Source organism: Acinonyx jubatus, chromosome C1, assembly GCF_027475565.1.
Source record: "Acinonyx jubatus isolate Ajub_Pintada_27869175 chromosome C1, VMU_Ajub_asm_v1.0, whole genome shotgun sequence".
NCBI lineage: Eukaryota > Metazoa > Chordata > Mammalia > Carnivora > Felidae > Acinonyx > Acinonyx jubatus.
The window spans coordinates 122,955,870-122,972,498 of record NC_069381.1 but is presented as its reverse complement, the minus strand read 5'-3'; the positions used below and the strand labels follow the sequence as shown (position 1 = coordinate 122,972,498).

The window sequence follows — 16,629 nt, the reverse complement described above, 5'->3', positions numbered from 1 at the left end:
ATTTACATATAAAAAGCCATCTATTTTTCTGTGTCTTCTTTTTTTCCCAATATATGAAATTTATTGTCAAATTGGTTTCCATACTACAACACCCAGTGCTCATCCCAAAAGGTGCCCTCCTCGGATACCCATCACCCACCCACCCTCCCCTCCCTCCCACCCCCCATCAATCCTCAGTTTGTTCTCAGTTTTTAAGAGTCTCTTATGCTTTGGCTCTCTCCCACTCTAACCTTTTATTTTTCTGTGTTTTCATATTCACCCTAATTTTTATTCAGGAATACTGTGGTTTTTCCTCATACTCTTATCATAGTTTTATTTTTAATCTTTTTTTTCTTTAAATTTTTTTTTAACGTTTATTTATTTTTGAGACAGAGAGAGACAAAGCATGAACAGGGGAGGGGCAGATAGAGAGGGAGACACAGAATCTGAAACAGGCTCCAGGCTCTGAGCTGTCAGCACAGAGCCCTATGCGGGGCTTGAACTCACAGACCGTGAGATCATGACCTGAGCCAAAGTTGGATGCTTAACCGACTGAGCCACCCAGGTGCCCCAATCTTTTTTTTTTTTAAGTTTATTTATTTTGAAAGAGAGAGAGCAAGCATGAGCAGGTGAGGGTCAGAGAGAGAGGAGAGAGAATCCCAAACAGGCTCTGCACCGTCAGCACAGAGCCCAATGCGGGGCTTGAAATCATGACACAAACTTGGAGATCATGACCTGAGCTGAAACCCAGAGTCAGATGCTCAATCAGCTGAGCCACCTGGATGCCCTGGTTTTATTTTTATTCTTATGGAAAGAAGATATTAAGCCCATTTTCAAATTGTTTACATTTCCTGCTTTTAAAATTATTTTCTGCTTCAAACTATATTAATTTTCCTAAGCTTTTCCTAAATTTGTATTTCTACCTTTTTAGATACAAACATTCATCACTTATTATTTATTACTAATTTTTGATTAATCGAATCATTTAGAGATGTTGGTTTACCTCTGAGTACAGTTGTGATTGCATCCCACAAATTTTTCTATATCCTGTTTCCACTATCATAATTTTTAATTATTCCATTATTTTATAATTTTGGTTTTTATATTCCCTTTGATCTTAGAGCTATTTGGAAGAATAATTATAACTTCTCAAGTTTTTGTTTGTTTGCTATCATTTTGTAATTTACTTCCAGTTTTCTTGCAGACATCAAAGAATAATGCCTATCTTTTGCTTTGGCAATCGTGATTTGTATTTTGATTTAATAAATGGTTAATTTTAGTAAATGTTCTATGAACAATGGAAAGAAAGCAATTATTTTTTTGTAGATCATGGAGTTTGTAGAATATACAAAAATGCATGCATCTACATACACACATACACTCATCCCAACATATATTATCAGTCATTATTATTTATATCCTATGAGCTTTTTTTTTTTTTGTCACTTGTTCCTTTAAGAACAAAAAGAAGTATGATAAAACCTACTCACTCTTTTTTTTTTTTTTAACATTTATTTATTTTTGAGAGACAGAGTGACAGAGCATGAGCAGGGGAGGGGCAGAGAGAGAGGGAGATACAGAATCTGAAGCAGGTTCCAGGCTCCGAGCTGTCAGCACAGAGCCTGACGCCGGGCTTGAACTCACAAATGGTTGAGATCATGACCTGAGCTGAAGTAGGATGCTTAACCAACTGAGCCACCCAGGTGCCCCTGCTCGTTCTGTTTTTATTATGATTCTATAAATTTCTCCTTATATTTCCAGTATTTTCCTTTATTTACTTTGATGTTATATTATCTACAGCCTGAATATCAATGACTAGCATAACTTGTTAGTACTACTATTACAAATACTAAAAAAAAAAAAAAAAAAAAAATTTGAGCATGTATCATGTGGCAGGTATTGAGGTGGGTGTTTTAAATGAATTTTTTTTTACTTAGTACAGCTCTATAAGATAGATACATATATTTACCACTTCCAGTGAGTATTCTGATAGATTGTATTCATTAAGAGACACACAGATAAAACAATTTATTGTTTTACATAATGCTTCTTGCCTTTAATGATACCTCCTTAATGTTAATATCGTGACCCTTGCTTCCTTTTTGTTTGCATTTGCCTTGTATATCCCTGTCTGTCTTTTAACACTTAATCTTTATGTCATTTAGTGTGGTGTTGGTATATAGTCGATGCCCTACAAAAGAATATTTGTGGGATGAGCAGTCTTTCAGAGTCACTTTGTTTGGTATGTATGTTTTCTAGAAGGCATATAATTGAATGTTGTTTATGATGAGTGTGAATAGATATTAGGGGAGTTTAACCCACTTACAGTTATTGTGTTAACGATATGTTTAATATACTTCTGACATTTAGTGTTTTGTTATTTTTTTATGTTTCCTTTAATTTTCTTTTTTGCTTTTACTACTGCCATATGGACTGTGAGTTCTTTGATTAAATATACATACAAATTCGTTTGGAGAGTGTACATCTTGTTTTTATTCCACTTTTGATTGACATCTGGCTTGTCCTGCAGCTGAGTGCATTCACACTGTTGGCACAATAATTGGAGTTTCCATTATAGCTGCTTCACAAGGCTTTACATGCCAGCCTACAGTAAATCATGCTGACAGTCATGAATTTCTCTGTTTATGATCTCATTTGAAATAATTTATTTTTTTGAAAATGAAACATATTTTTATCACACAATGTAGTCTTTATTAATTTTGTCCTAATCATATAACAAATGTTAAATGATATGTATTGATTATCTGTTATGTACACAGTGCTGCTGAACTATGTGAATTTGAAGGAGAAAGAACACAAGCACAAAGTGGTATTTTTCTCCGTTTTTTTTTCCATAATGTATTTTTTATTATTTATTTATTTTTTATTATTATTATTTTTTAATATATGAAATGTATTGTCAAATTGGTTTCCATACAACACCCAGTGCTCATCCCAAAAGATGCTCTCTTCAGTGCCCATCACCTACCCTCCCCTTCCTCCCACCCCCCATCAACGCTCAGTTTGTTCTCAGTTTTTAAGTCTCTTATGCTTCGGCTCTCTCTTTTCTCCCTGTTTTTAACTTGCTTAAAGTGTAATTGACAGGAGAACTAGATGTATATCCATAAAAAAAAGTTGAAAAACTCAAAAGCTAAAATATAAGTGATGTCACTGGCACTGTGTATAAATAAATGCTAATTGAGAAACATATGCAAAATGTGCCATGAATTCAGAGGTCAGAAACATTGCCTAGGATTGAAATAAATGTTCAGAGAGATCTTCCCTGAAGAAGAAGGAAAACATCCCAAGGTGGTGGATAGTGGGGAAAGGTGTGGAGATGGGCATATACAAACCATGTCGATGGGATGGCAAGCAAATAATCATGGTCACTTCAGAGGTTTCATGGAATTGGAAATGCTTATTAGGGTAAAGGATTCATTCTACAAACACGTGTCAAACACTTAGTACCCAGAGAGCATACAGAAGGTGCTTAACCAAGTGTAGGGCAGAGGCCTGTCAGAGAAGGCTTCCATTTGGAAGTACTGCCAGAATGGAATTGTAAGAGACAAGCAGGAGTCCAATGGGTAAAGGTTTCAGTCATGGGTGGGAAAGTTGGAAAGAAGTGTTTTTTTGGCAGAGGAGAGCAAAGATATGAAGGCTTACAGGTGAGAGAGAGCATGGTGCTTTTGAGAACCACAACCATTTTTCTATGATTGGCATATAGAATGTGAATGGGAGAACTTGGTGAAATGGTTAGAGGGAGAAAAGCTTCCCCACATCATGAGGGCTTTGGGTACCACACTGTAGGCTTTTGGACTTTATCTACAAGGCCAGAGGAGCCTCAAAGTGATGGAAAGTGGATTATAGACAGGAAGATTGAAAGTGGAGAGATGGGTTGAGAGATTAATTCAGGTGAAAGATGTCTAGGGACTGCACAGAGGCAGTGGCCATGGGGATATATTTGAGAGTGATTAAAACATTAGAAGTGACAACCCGATATCAAATGGGTAAAGGAGCTAGAAATAGGGCAGCCACGGATTATTCTTTGAATGCTGCTTGGAAGTTAACTGGAATATGTTTATCATTATAGAAAAACACATGAGAAGGAAAAGGTTTGCAGGCCAAGGTGGCGTTGTGGGGTAGGTTGAAATACTTTTAGGTTTTATACATATGGGTTAAAGGTTTTCTTCTTATGGTATTTTCCTACCGAGTTGAAAGTAATGGGGTTTTAAGTGTCAGCATTTCCTTAAGATCGTCATGAGTGTATAACACTGGTAAAATTACTAGGTCAATAAAATATGTGTAAATGCACAGACTTGTTGGTGAGACAAAAATTTATTTAGCTACCAATCCCATAAATGGCCAAACAATTAACAATAATAAAGTCTGTTTCAGTAACAAAGCCTTGCAAAGACAGGGAGATGTGGATGCCTTTCAACAAAAGAAATTCCTTTCTTCTCAGATGACATGTAAACTGATGTCATTTCTCATTCCATAAAGAAAAAAAAAAGATGAAACTTGCTATGGTTCACAGTATTCCAATGATGACATTCTTCCTCAAAGTAGTCTAAAAAAAGACATTGTGAACAAACTTGTGCTTCCTCTGCCAGAAATGCATGCCTGGCTATAATGCAAGCCTTTCATATTCAACCATTTAGATAATAGTTTTTACATGAACTTTCATAACATTTATTTACTGCCATAAATGAATGGACCAACCAGGGCTGAAGGCAGGAATCCAGTTCCTCAGCAGTTAGATTTCTCACTGCATTATCTCAACTTTATCAAGTTTTCTCTGAAAGTAGTATTTCCTGTCAGTATTTCATAGGCAATGTGAAATGTTACGGGTGTCTCAGTTTAGAAGTTTTACAGTTTTGCCTGCTTGTGAAACACGTTAGCCTCACTCCATGAAGATCATGCTCTAGTTATAAATGTTTTGACTACCCAGAACACCCTTTTTTAAGGGTGTATCAACCACATCTTCCTTCCCCTCCCCCCTTGCCGACTGATTGACACTCTTCTATGAATTGTTGCAGCAAAAAACCAACCAACAAACAAAACCAGGCAGACTGCCTATTTCTGAAGACAAGGCTTTCTGTATGTTCACCTGGGTAAAATGGTGAGCTATGCCTTGGGCTGATCTGCCAGTGAGGGTTTAACCAGGATAGATGTGTTGATCACTAATGGAGGAAGACATTTTTGTATGATAGGTTTTCCGTTGACATAGTAGAGGTGATTGATGGTGAGCCTGGTCTGGAAGAGTTTGAACTCAAGGTAGCTCTGCTAAGCAGACATCTGACTTGTTGAAGTCCTGCCACCCCCTCTAGTCCCTACGTGCTGAGGCATGGGGTTCCCTCGGGTTGAGCTGGTTAAACTGGACAAACAACAGTCTCCCAGAGCAGACTCTGGGGCCATGGCCTGGAGGCTGGCTCCTGCCCTGGCAGGAAGTTATGCCCACGTGCTTGCCTTCCTCCTCTCCCACTCTGTTGGTGCCAGGCACAACCAGACAGGAGCAGAGGATGGCCGTGGACAGGACAATTGGTGCTTGACTCTGACCTGCTCCAAAAGCCCTATCTCCAGAGTCTTCCCAGCTCATGGCTGGCCTCTATGGGATGGGCTAGGATTATACAGCAAATTTCTGGAACCTCACCCTTGGTGGCAGAAAATGCAGAACCAGATGCAGCTGTGGAAGAAGCCACTAGATGGTTGAAAAAGGTAAAAATAATTTATCTCTTAAAATAAAATTTGAACTGTATATTTTCTCTCCTAAAGTAATCTAATTGCTTGAAGGGGGGGAAAAACCTTAAGACATTAGAAGGAAAGGAAACAATTGGAATCTTTTACTTGGAGAAAGCAGAGAAATGCCTTGTTGCTAACATTTGCTGCTCTTAGAGCTAAAATCAAATCTCTGATGTCTGTATGAACAGAGATGCATATAATGTAAAAGATTCCCAGATACCAGAGAACTCCCAAGAGCTTCTATTTCATTCTCTAATTTAACTGTCACCTTTATCCACCTCTATGTCTATTTGCTGAATAGGAATAAAGAGGGAAATTGAGCAAAATTTGTCTTCACAAAGGGCATAGGAGAATGGGGGAGTCATTTCCATAAGAGGTAATAAAAGTTATGATACAAGTTTGGCATGGTCTCTCTGGAAGCACTTTCACTGTCTTCATAGCGCTAGTGCCTTGCACAGCTCTTGACTTGTAGTTGTTCTTATTTGTTGGATGTTGTATCTGGCTGCCATCAACATGAATTTGAGCCATTTAAGCTAATTCTTTACACACTAACTCTTTAATACAGTTTCATTTATTTAATTTATTCATTCATTCACTGGCAAATGCTTAGAGGCAGAGCTACTCTATAAGACCAGAAGCATATGCAATGAATATTAGTGCAATTCCAGCCTAAATGTTGACATTTGCATAGGTAATATAGAAAGTGGTTTATTTACAAGTGAAAGGATATTGTGTTTAGGGGTTGTTTAGTGTATTAAAAGATAGGCAAAAAAATGTTATGCAGAAGTTTGTGTGATTAATTAAAATAAAGCTATTATATGGTTCACCTCCCTCTGCTAGTGAAGATATAATTTTGTTTATAAGCGTCTCAATGCTATAGAATGACTTCAGAACATTCTGGAGAATGTCTCTCTACTGAATTCCATTTGAGTGGCCTCCGAGGGGCCCTCCATCCCCAGCCTAAAAGGTACCTTCTTCAATTCTTGCATATTTTCCTCTTTACAGGAATGATATGTGCTGACTCTGCTTCTTTACCTTGTAGTTATTCATTTAAAACATTATGAAATATTTAAGACAATGTGTACAGAAGAACATAGTCAAGACTCATGTTTCAACACTCAGCTGAACAAATAGAACATTACCAGTAACACTGATGCTTGTGGGAACCTATCCCTACTCATATCTCACTTTCTCCCAGTACACAATGATGCCACCACTATTCTGAATTTGGGGTGAGGTAATTATCCTTCCCATATAATTCTTTTTTTTTAAAGATTTTATTTTTTGTAAGTAATCTTTACACCCAACGTGTGTAAACCCCAAGATCCCAAGATCAAGAGTTGCATGCTGTCTCAGCTGAGCCAGCCAAGCACCCCCATGTCATTCTTTGTAATAGTACTAAGTATGTATGTATGACTAATCACTATGTCATATTATTTGTCATACTTTTAAGCTTTGCACAAATGGTACTCTACTGAGTGTATTTTTCTGTGACTTGGTATCTTCTCCATATTTTCAGTCATTATTGTGGTAGTGAGATTCATCCATGATGATAATGTTCAGTGTTGTATAAAATTCCGTGGTTTATCTATATACTCTCCTGCTAATGGATATTTCGTTTTCTTGCAACTTTTATGTCAAGGAGTCAGGGCAGATATCAGCACTATTACTTGGTGCAAACAGGGACTCGCTGGCAGCAAAGTGGGAGATGGTCTCCCAGTATCATTTCCAGAGGTGTGTTTGAGCTCATGTGCATTTGGATGCACTGGGGATGGGTTTTCTGCAGAATGGATCCACCAGTGGGATGTCTCCATCCTGTTGCTCTCCCTTTTGGTGAGCTTAACAGGAGAAGACCCTTGTAGGAGTTGGGGATGGTCAGACTGTTTTGGTGTCAAGCAGTTTGAGGATGAAGTATGAGTTGTTGGTAGTTGTTAGGCACATAAGCTACCTAACACCTGGAGTTTGGGGAACCCATGGGAAGTGTAACTCCTCCTTCTTGGAAAGGCCCCTTTTATTCAATTAGTTTCTTACTGGGAAATTTGGAAAGTTCCTTATTGATCATCACTTGTCACCCCAAACCAATTTTTTCTTGTTTCAAATAATGTTGCCGTGATCATGTCCCCTTGTGTCCATATGCAAAAGTTTTTAAAGGTCTATATTTAGGAGTAGAATTGCTGAATTATAGGGATTGTGCCTTGTCAGATTTATTGAAGATTACCATTTGGTTTTCAAATTACTGAACCAGTTTATACTCCAACCAGTAATACATTAGAGATCCCATTGTTCAAGATCTTCTCTAATGATTGATATTGTACAAATTTGTTTAAAAATTTTTTTTCATTTTATTTATTTTTTTTGAGGCTGGGGGAGAGATGGAGAGAGAACCCCAAGTAGGCTCTGTGCTTATCGCACAGCTTTTTTTTTATTATTATTATTCTTAATCACTGTGGGCTTGTATTCTTTTATTTGTTGCCCTTAAAATTCTATGTTTGCTTAACTTAATACAATAGCAGTGTCTTCCCTTATGAAAAAAATCTCTTATAAACTTCTTAGTGTTGTAAAATATTTTAGTTCTACCTTGTTTTTGTGCTTTCCTAATTTGACACAATCATGTGGCTATTACATGCCAATGCTTGATTAGATTTACCTATGCATTCATCAATTTCCTTGTCCACCGTTCATTTCATACTTTCTGTACTCATTCCTTTAGTGAAAGTCTATTCATGGTAAACTTGAAAATTTTTGCTTGTCAGAAAATACATTTTCTTTGACTTCACTGCTGAGTGGCAGTTTAGGTAGGTAGGAAACTGGACGTGGGAGTTATTCTCATGGCTTCTGAGAGATCTGCTATCATTGGAATCTTAATTTCTTTGTGTCATTCTAATATGTATATGTATACACACACACACACACATACATATATATACACACACACATACATATTTGAAGGTACTTTCTCTTTGGCTGTTTTTAAGGTCATGTTTGTCTTTGGTGACCCATAGAATTGCTATGGTATTCTAGGTGTGGATTAAAAATATATGTATTTACATTAAAAAGGATTTCCCCTTAAAATTTTTTGTACTTCCCTAATCTGAGTGATAAGAGAAGATAGGATTCAGTAGGCAGAGAGGGAAAGATTAGGGCCTGAGGTCCCTCGATGGGGAAAAATACCTATTTTGGAACACTGCTGGGAGTGTCTGACCACGGCAAGCTCTCTTAAGCATAAGGATCCTCTTAAGAATGTAACAGACCCCAACTACTCCCCTCAGGTTTCCCCTCTGGAATTTGATAAAAGACCTAAGTATGGCCATAGACCACCCCTCATACAATGGAAATGATCCAATCAGGAATGGACAACCCAGCACCTAGAACTACCAGCACCTAGAACTACTAGCCAATAAGGGTAAAACCTGAGGAGGAACAAGGGGAAAGGGAGGGGGGAGGGCTGACCAGAACCTTATAAAACAAGGACCCTCCCTGTAGTCCTTGGGCATTCACTTTTGAATGTCCCCTCTCTGTAAAGAGAGCTTTTCTACTATTCTAATCTTATATTATAATAAACTTTTGCCTGCTGCTCATTTTGTATCCACCTCTTGATTCTTTGAGGTGGTGAGACAATGAATCCCAGGTATTGTGGTAAAAAATCCTGCAACAAAGGCTCATTTGACAAGATGTAAGAAAAGAAGTTCAGGGTACCTAGTTAAACTTTATTTTCAGATAATTAATACTTTTCAAAGTATTAAGTATGTCCCATGACATACTTAATTTGTCCTAGATTTTATCTGGCTACTCATGGTTAGATGATGGGGAGGTTTTATTTTCCTGACAAGACCTGAGGTTGATAGGATCATTTTCCAGATTGTCTTCTTTTTGTAGGTGAGTAGATTTTTTTTTTCCTAAAAATCCACCATTTCATGGAGCATCCAGTCTTTTTTTATTTTTTTTTATGTTTTTTTAAATTTATTTTTGAGACAGAGAGAGACACAGCATGAGCAGGGGAGGGGCAGAGAGAGGGAGACACAGAATCTGAAGCAGGCTGCAGGCCCTGAGCTGACAGCACAGAGCCCGACAAGGGGCTCGAACTCACAGACTGTGAGATCATGACCTGAGCCGAAGTCGGACGCTTAACGGACTGAGCCACCCAGGTGCCCCTGGAGCATCCAGTCTTTCAAAGGTCTTGGGTTTTGTGGGCATCTAAATTTGAGCTCCCCATCTTGGGGAGGTTTTGTGACCTGTTCACCAAGTGGTTCTAGGTCTCTGGAAGGGGAAAATTCCACCCAAGTAGTGACTGATTCAGCATTTGTTTTCCTTTCTGGGTGTGTTGTTTTTGTTTTGTTTTGTTTTGTTTGCTTCTTGTTTTGTTTGTTTGGTTGGGTAGGTAGTATCCTTTTTAGCTCTTAGGATTTTTCCCCTTCCTTTCAAGTGAGATCTATATTTAAAAGGGCTTGCCCTGTTTTATCAGTTACATTGCTGGAAGCAGAAACACTTCCCTTCATTCTAACCAAACCCTTGCCTTTACCACTGATCTAAAATTGTTCTCTGAAAAGTCTGCCAGGGATGCGTTATTGCTAAATCCAACTGCCTCTTCTTGAGAGTTGCCTACTTGAAAGCTTTCATTTCTTGGCTAACCTTTCTCTTCCACTGACTTCTGTGACTCTGATTTCTTCTTATTTTTCTACCTCTCTGACCTGCCCTTGTCAGTGTTCTTTAATAGCTCTTTTCCATTGTTTCTTCTTTAATTTAAACATGCCTCTTCAAGACTGAATATATACCTAAGCTAGTGTTCTGATCTCCAACCTCTGTAGGCTAACTTTTATTGTTGTTTTCTAGGGTTATCTTTCAAAAAAACAGATCTTATGACTCTCCTTCCCTTGAAAATCTTTGATAAATTCTTATTGCCAAAATATATAATCTTAGCATTATAATTTCTCCATAACATGACCCTTAGCCACTCCTTCTTGAACTTTCCCAGGCACCAAAGTCTCCATGTCCTGTCCTACTCAGTCTTTCTTGGGCCCTAATGATGTTTCACTCTTTGTCTTTGTTCATAACCCTAGAGTGTCTGCTGTCACTCTACATATTGAAATCATATGCTTCCTTCAAGGTTAAGCTTGGATTTCACCTTGGTGGAGGTTTGACCCATTACCACCTCTGCTGGCTCCCTACTTTATTTATGCCTGCCTGCCTGCCTTCCTTCCTTCCTTCCTTCCTTCCTTCCTTCCTTCCTTCTTTCCTCGCTTTCTTTCTTTCTTTCTTTCTCTTTTTCTCTCTTCCTCTCTTTTCTTGTAAGTTTATTTGAGAGAGAGAGAGAGAGCAAGCGCACAAGCAGGGGAGGGGCAGAGTGAGAGAGGGAGAGAGAAAATCCCAAGCCTATGCTGGTCAGCAAAAAGCCCAACTTGGGACTGGATCTCAAGAACTTTGAGATCATGACATGGGCAGAAATCAAGAGTCGTCATGCTTAACTGACTAAACTACCCAGGTGCCCCTATACATGCTTTTCATGTGCTGTCAATCATAATTATTTATGTAACTTTCTCTCTCTAATGTATATTTTTTGAGTACAAACTATTCTCTTCATTTTATGACCTTAAGTTTTCTGAGCACAATGCCATATGTTTGGTAGCCTTCAACAAATTCATTGATTATTTAATTAAGTTGCTTGTCTTCAGTGGTTATGAGGACAAATTGGGACTTAAAATATCAAACCTGGTTTTACTAAAAAAATGATCAACTTAAAAAAATTGTTAGAGCTTCGTAAGCAGTATTAATCTTCATTTTCAATTTGGAAGAGTATTTCTCTTAATCTCTTATATTTTCAGGGGAGTCCTATTTTTATGTGAGATTTTCCATCAGGCTGATGGTCATAAGACTGGGAAATCCTAGGATCTCATGAAAAAGTCCTCCCAAAAAGCATCTTGTAACTTTCATGGCCTTTGAACTATGTTTATTTATTTCCCCAAATCTCTTTTTTCTTTTTCTACTTTAAAATTATTGCAATGCATAAATTACAGTAGATGTATGCATCTTATGCCTATCTAGAACATTTGTTCTAATAGATTTCACTGTTACATCAGCCTTCAAGTTATTTTTAAACACATGTGAATCTAGTGTTCTCTCCATTTTCTCTTTTGGTGTAGGGTTGCCAGAATTTGCATATCAAAATACAGGACATCCAGATAAATTTGAATTGCAGATAAACAATGAACAATTTTTTACTATATGTCCCAATATTGCCTGGGACATATACTAAAAAAAATCATTATTTATCTGAAATCCAAACCTAACTGGGCATTTTGAATTTTTTTTTGTTGTTGTTTACTTATTTTTTGAGAGAGAGGGAGAGAGAGAATCCCAAGCAGGCTCTGCACTGTCACTGCAGAGCCCGATGCAGGGCTCAAACTCAAGAACTGTGAGATCTGAGCCGAAATCAAGACTGACTGAGCCACCCAGGCACCCCATTTAACTGGGCATTTTGTGCTTTATCTGGCAACCCTATGTGTGTACCACTTTCAGCTTCTTAGTTCCTTATCATCATAATTATCTAAAAAGTATACAAAGGGTTTCTACATTCAGAAATGAAGATTCCAAAAAAGCGTTTTCCCTGGAAAACTATCAAACAAAGATTCCTTAGCTTACAAATGTTCTGTGTGGAGAGGAAGGTAACATGGTAACATTCTAAAGTGGGATGGTGGAAAAAGGAGATTGTAGTGAAAAACTGGTCTCAGCTAGCGGCATTTACTAGCTTAAGTATGTTTCCGGTAATTTTTCCAATACAACTAACATATTGTGGCAGGCACATCTGGGTGACACACACTCAGTAAAAATGCCTGGGAGAAAGCATGCGTGTATATGTGTTGAGTTAAACAGCCCTTTGTTATGAGGGAGTGGAAAGGGGCCATGAACATTGTGCTGAAATGCAAACTAATTGATGGACAGTATAATCACCACCTTAGTTAGCACCCCGGGACTCTTTTCATGCAGGCAAGCTGTAAATTTAAATGGAAACCAAAAGGATAGCATATAGCCCATAGCTCAGCATTCCATTACTTCATGTATGAAATATTCAGTGAGTAAGAGAGAGGTGTAGTAGACAATAGCTGGGGAGGAGCTGCACAGTGGTGAGAAGGTAAGATTTGAAGTGGCTGGTAACAATCTCATTCTGCTCTTGTGCAGATAAGAGTTTCTATTTGAAGGATTAAACTCTATTCTTTGCTCAGGATGAGGCAGGGTACCTCTATGTGCTGAGCAGTCCCGTGATCTCTTCTCTTTGGCCCAAGCCCTAGACACTGAAGTCTTTTCAAGACTGTGATTTGGGGCGAGATGGATTTATTCATGAGCCTGATCAATCATGGTGTATGTATCTTCATATAACTAATATTTAGTGTCACTGAAAGTGTCTGGGTTTTCTAATCAGACTGACTTGGATTCAAATCTCTCGTAGCTCTGCCCTTGGGATCATGACATACACTTACCCTCAGCTTATTCAGCTATAAAATGAAGCTAATACTGTTCACCTCTCAGGTTTGTGATGTGGATTACACCAGGTTTCTTAGATGCAAACCGACTGGTGTTTGTAAACTGCTTTGTGAAAGGTAGTAGTGCCCCTTTCTATATGGGTGCTGTCTTTATGCCCAGCTCTTTGGCTGAGCCTGACATGCGGGATGGTGCCCATCTTTCTGCAATCATGTACTTCCCGCCTGCATTTGTTTCTGAATATCTTGAGACACCTTACTTTCCCGGTGCATTGCTGATGAGGGAGACTGTTTGCCCTAGGCTGGGTATGGCAGGGGGCTGTCTTTTGCCGTGACGACCCCGTGTCTGCCTGAAGTGATGTGTTGAGAAAGACTGTGAGGCTCCCCTGGTTTGGTGAGAAAACCCGTGGCTGGTGAGGAAGGCTGCCATTTGCATGGGAAGGGGAAGCAATGGCATCTGGGCTGTGCCATGTGTTCTTGATAGCCTTCTCCTTGGTCAGGTTGTGAAGTCGGCAGTTGGCTTCAGGAACATCATGTCTCCGGTCTACGCCCTTCCCTCCGCTTCTGGTGCCACCTTCCCCACATTCACTGCTATTCACATACTGGCTTTGTGACAGGAATCATGAAGGAAGAACTCATTTGTTTCTGTTAGGATTTGGGCACTTACCAATCGTTTCCTTCTGCACAGTGTCCTGGAGGAACAGGCACGGTGCTCTGGACCAAGCGGCCAGTCTCTGCAGATGAAAGCTGGTTGTGGTCAGTCTTTGTGTGTTGCTACTACAAAGCAGCCTACACAGCAGGATCTGGGGAAAGAAAGTTCTCCTTCAAGCCACCCATCAAGCCCCTTGCAGTCCTAACCTCTGAAAAAAGGTTCAAAGACTCTGGCTTTATATATGATGATGTGTAAAAAAAATCTATTCTATCCAGGCACCTGTGTGGATGAAATGATTTTTTTACTTTCAGGGAAAGGCCAAAGAAACCAAAAATGCCTTCCTCACTTTTCAGCTATGGACTGGATTGCTCTGATTACAGTTGTATTTCTTTAACTTAGACCTCCATTAAAAAGTAAATTTTGGGGCTGCTGGTTGGCTCAGTCAGTTAAGCATCCAACTTTGGCTCGGGTCATGATCTCGCAGTTTGTGAGTTCAAACCCTCCGTCGGGCTCACTGCTGACACCACAGAGCTGCTTTAGATCCACTGTCTCCCTCTCTCTCTGTGCCCCCACCCCTACTCTTGCTCTCTCTATGTCTCTAAAAACTAAAATAAATATTAAAAAAAAAAAAGTATAAAGTAAGTTTTCCTGGAAGAACCTAAGGGTGGCAGCGTGGAAGAAAATATTTGAAACGAGGGTAAGGAGGCAAGAAAGAGAAATGACGTCACTGTGAATACAAAATAGAGACTTTCTAGGAGGAGATGGACAGTGTATGAGGCAGACACGATACGACAGAAGAGTTCTGGGGAACTTCAACCTTTCAGACATCTACAAACCAGGCTAAAAGAAGGCTACTTGAAGTTTTAAAAAGTAACATTTGCTCTGACTATTCTGGTAGACATTTTGCAAGAATGTGGAAAGTATACAAAAGAAAATAAACATTTCTAATAATCCCACAGCAAGGATTGACCTGGCCAGTTAACATTTTGGTGCCTGTCCTTCAAGTGTTCTCTTTCTTTTCCAGCACAGACATTTACACATTTGCATATGAAGTATTAGCCCACGAGGCCCTTGTGTACCCAAGACTACAAGATAAGGTCACCTGGTTAGTTTTCTTTAACGCTAATTTAAAAAAAAATTTTTTTGATGTTTATTTATTTTTGAGAGAAAGAGACAGAGACAGAGACAGAGTGTGAGCAGGGGAGGGACAGAGAGAGGGAAACACAGAATCTGAAGCAGGCTCCAGTCTCTGAGCTGTCAGCACAGAGTCTTACTCAGGGCTCAATCTCACAAACCAGAGATCATGACCTGAGCCGAAGTTGGATGCTTAACTGACTGAGCCACCTATGCGCCCCTCTTCAACTCTCATTTTTAATGTCTAGTTATGCAGAATTGAGTTCCAATAATGTAGTTGCCAGAAAGTGCACCCCAGCAGCTTCTGAGGGTTTTTTGGAGGCTTGGTCTCCTAAATGCTCAGAAACAGAGTGTTGTTCCACTCTGGCCTCCACCTCATACTGCTGTGCTATGTCTGCTGCTGCCCATGTGACATGACCAACTTGATGATTCCTCCTCAGGCCTCCCCTGGTGACCACTGGTCACCACTAGACCTTCCGCAAGAAGACACTGACTCTCTCTTGGCTTTGCCTTCTGATTCTTGGGACAGAACTTCCATGATTTCCCAATGCATAGCTGGGAACAGGCTTTGTTTTTCAGAAGAATTTACTGAAGTTTAGGGGATAGGAAAGAGAAATGTAAAGCAGAAAATAAATTAAAACTGCTTGTAGGAATGCCCACTCATACAGTTTCACTGGCCCTAGCCTCGCTGGAAGTGGAAATCCCTCTTTCCAGTGGAGTTCAAGAATTGCCTTCAGCTTTCAGTGACTGCCCCAGTGTTACTCTGTTTTCCAGAATGATTGAAATAGGAGCTTCCATTCTCTTCAGAGAATAGAGGACCCCAACCCCACCCGTAGGGGGTTGGTCTATCTGGCCACGGGGACAAGTAATTTCCTTACACTGGTCTCAGAAAGAATTTCCTAAAGTCTAGGTTATTGCTGCATCCAGCCCAACAAGGACCTTAATTTCTGGATCTTTTCTGACCTGGAAGATAAGATCAAATCTCTGTTTCTACCAAGGTGCCAAGCTACATCCCCTACAAAAAACTGCTCACAGAACAGCATCACATTTTTTTAAAAACAAGCCATGATTTAAAGGTATGTGGTTGGGCCCCTTAAGCCCAGGTTTAGAAGAAGAAACATTCTCTAAAGGAACCGCTCTTCAGAGTTATAATTTTTAAATGCAACTGTTCTATACTTACTAAACAGAACATCTCAGTCAAAATCTTTTGCATGTAGATTGCTTCAACACATTTGCATATTCACTCTTGCTCTATTTTGCATAACTTCAAGGGACCACACAGAAGCCAGGAAGAATCTCTCCAAAGATAAAGTGAGATACTGCATGCAAATTTTAGAAGAGTGGTTTTTAAAATAAGCTTTCAGGTCATATCTCCATCTGTGATACAACACACATACAGTTGCATAATTAAAAATCATGCCTTATATATAATTCTATAATCTGATTTCTTTAATTTTCCATTGTGGACATTTTCCAATATTACAATTTTATATCATTGATATAATGTGATATTATGTAAATTGTTTTTTCCCCAAATAGCTGCTTCTCTTCAACTTCATTTAAAATTTATACTCTCAAGCACCTGGGTGACTCAGTCAGTTAAGCATTTGACTTCGACTCATGTCATGATCCTACGGTTTGTGGGTTCAAATC

The 16,629-nt window shown here is 39.1% G+C and overlaps 1 protein-coding gene across 2 annotated transcripts in view; it reads left to right on the top strand.

Annotated features, from left to right (window-relative positions):
• Positions 1-16,629, top strand: part of NCKAP5 (NCK associated protein 5) — a 963,823-nt gene that overhangs the window by 29,984 nt on the left and 917,210 nt on the right. The window contains exon 1 of one of the 2 annotated variants that reach the window (XM_027055920.2): positions 1,541-5,694. The exons of the other annotated variant lie outside the window; for it this stretch is intronic. The gene's annotated coding sequence lies outside the window, so the exon portion shown is untranslated. Of the gene's footprint in view, positions 1-1,540; positions 5,695-16,629 lie in introns of those variants that run through there. 2 annotated transcript variants of the gene reach the window in all.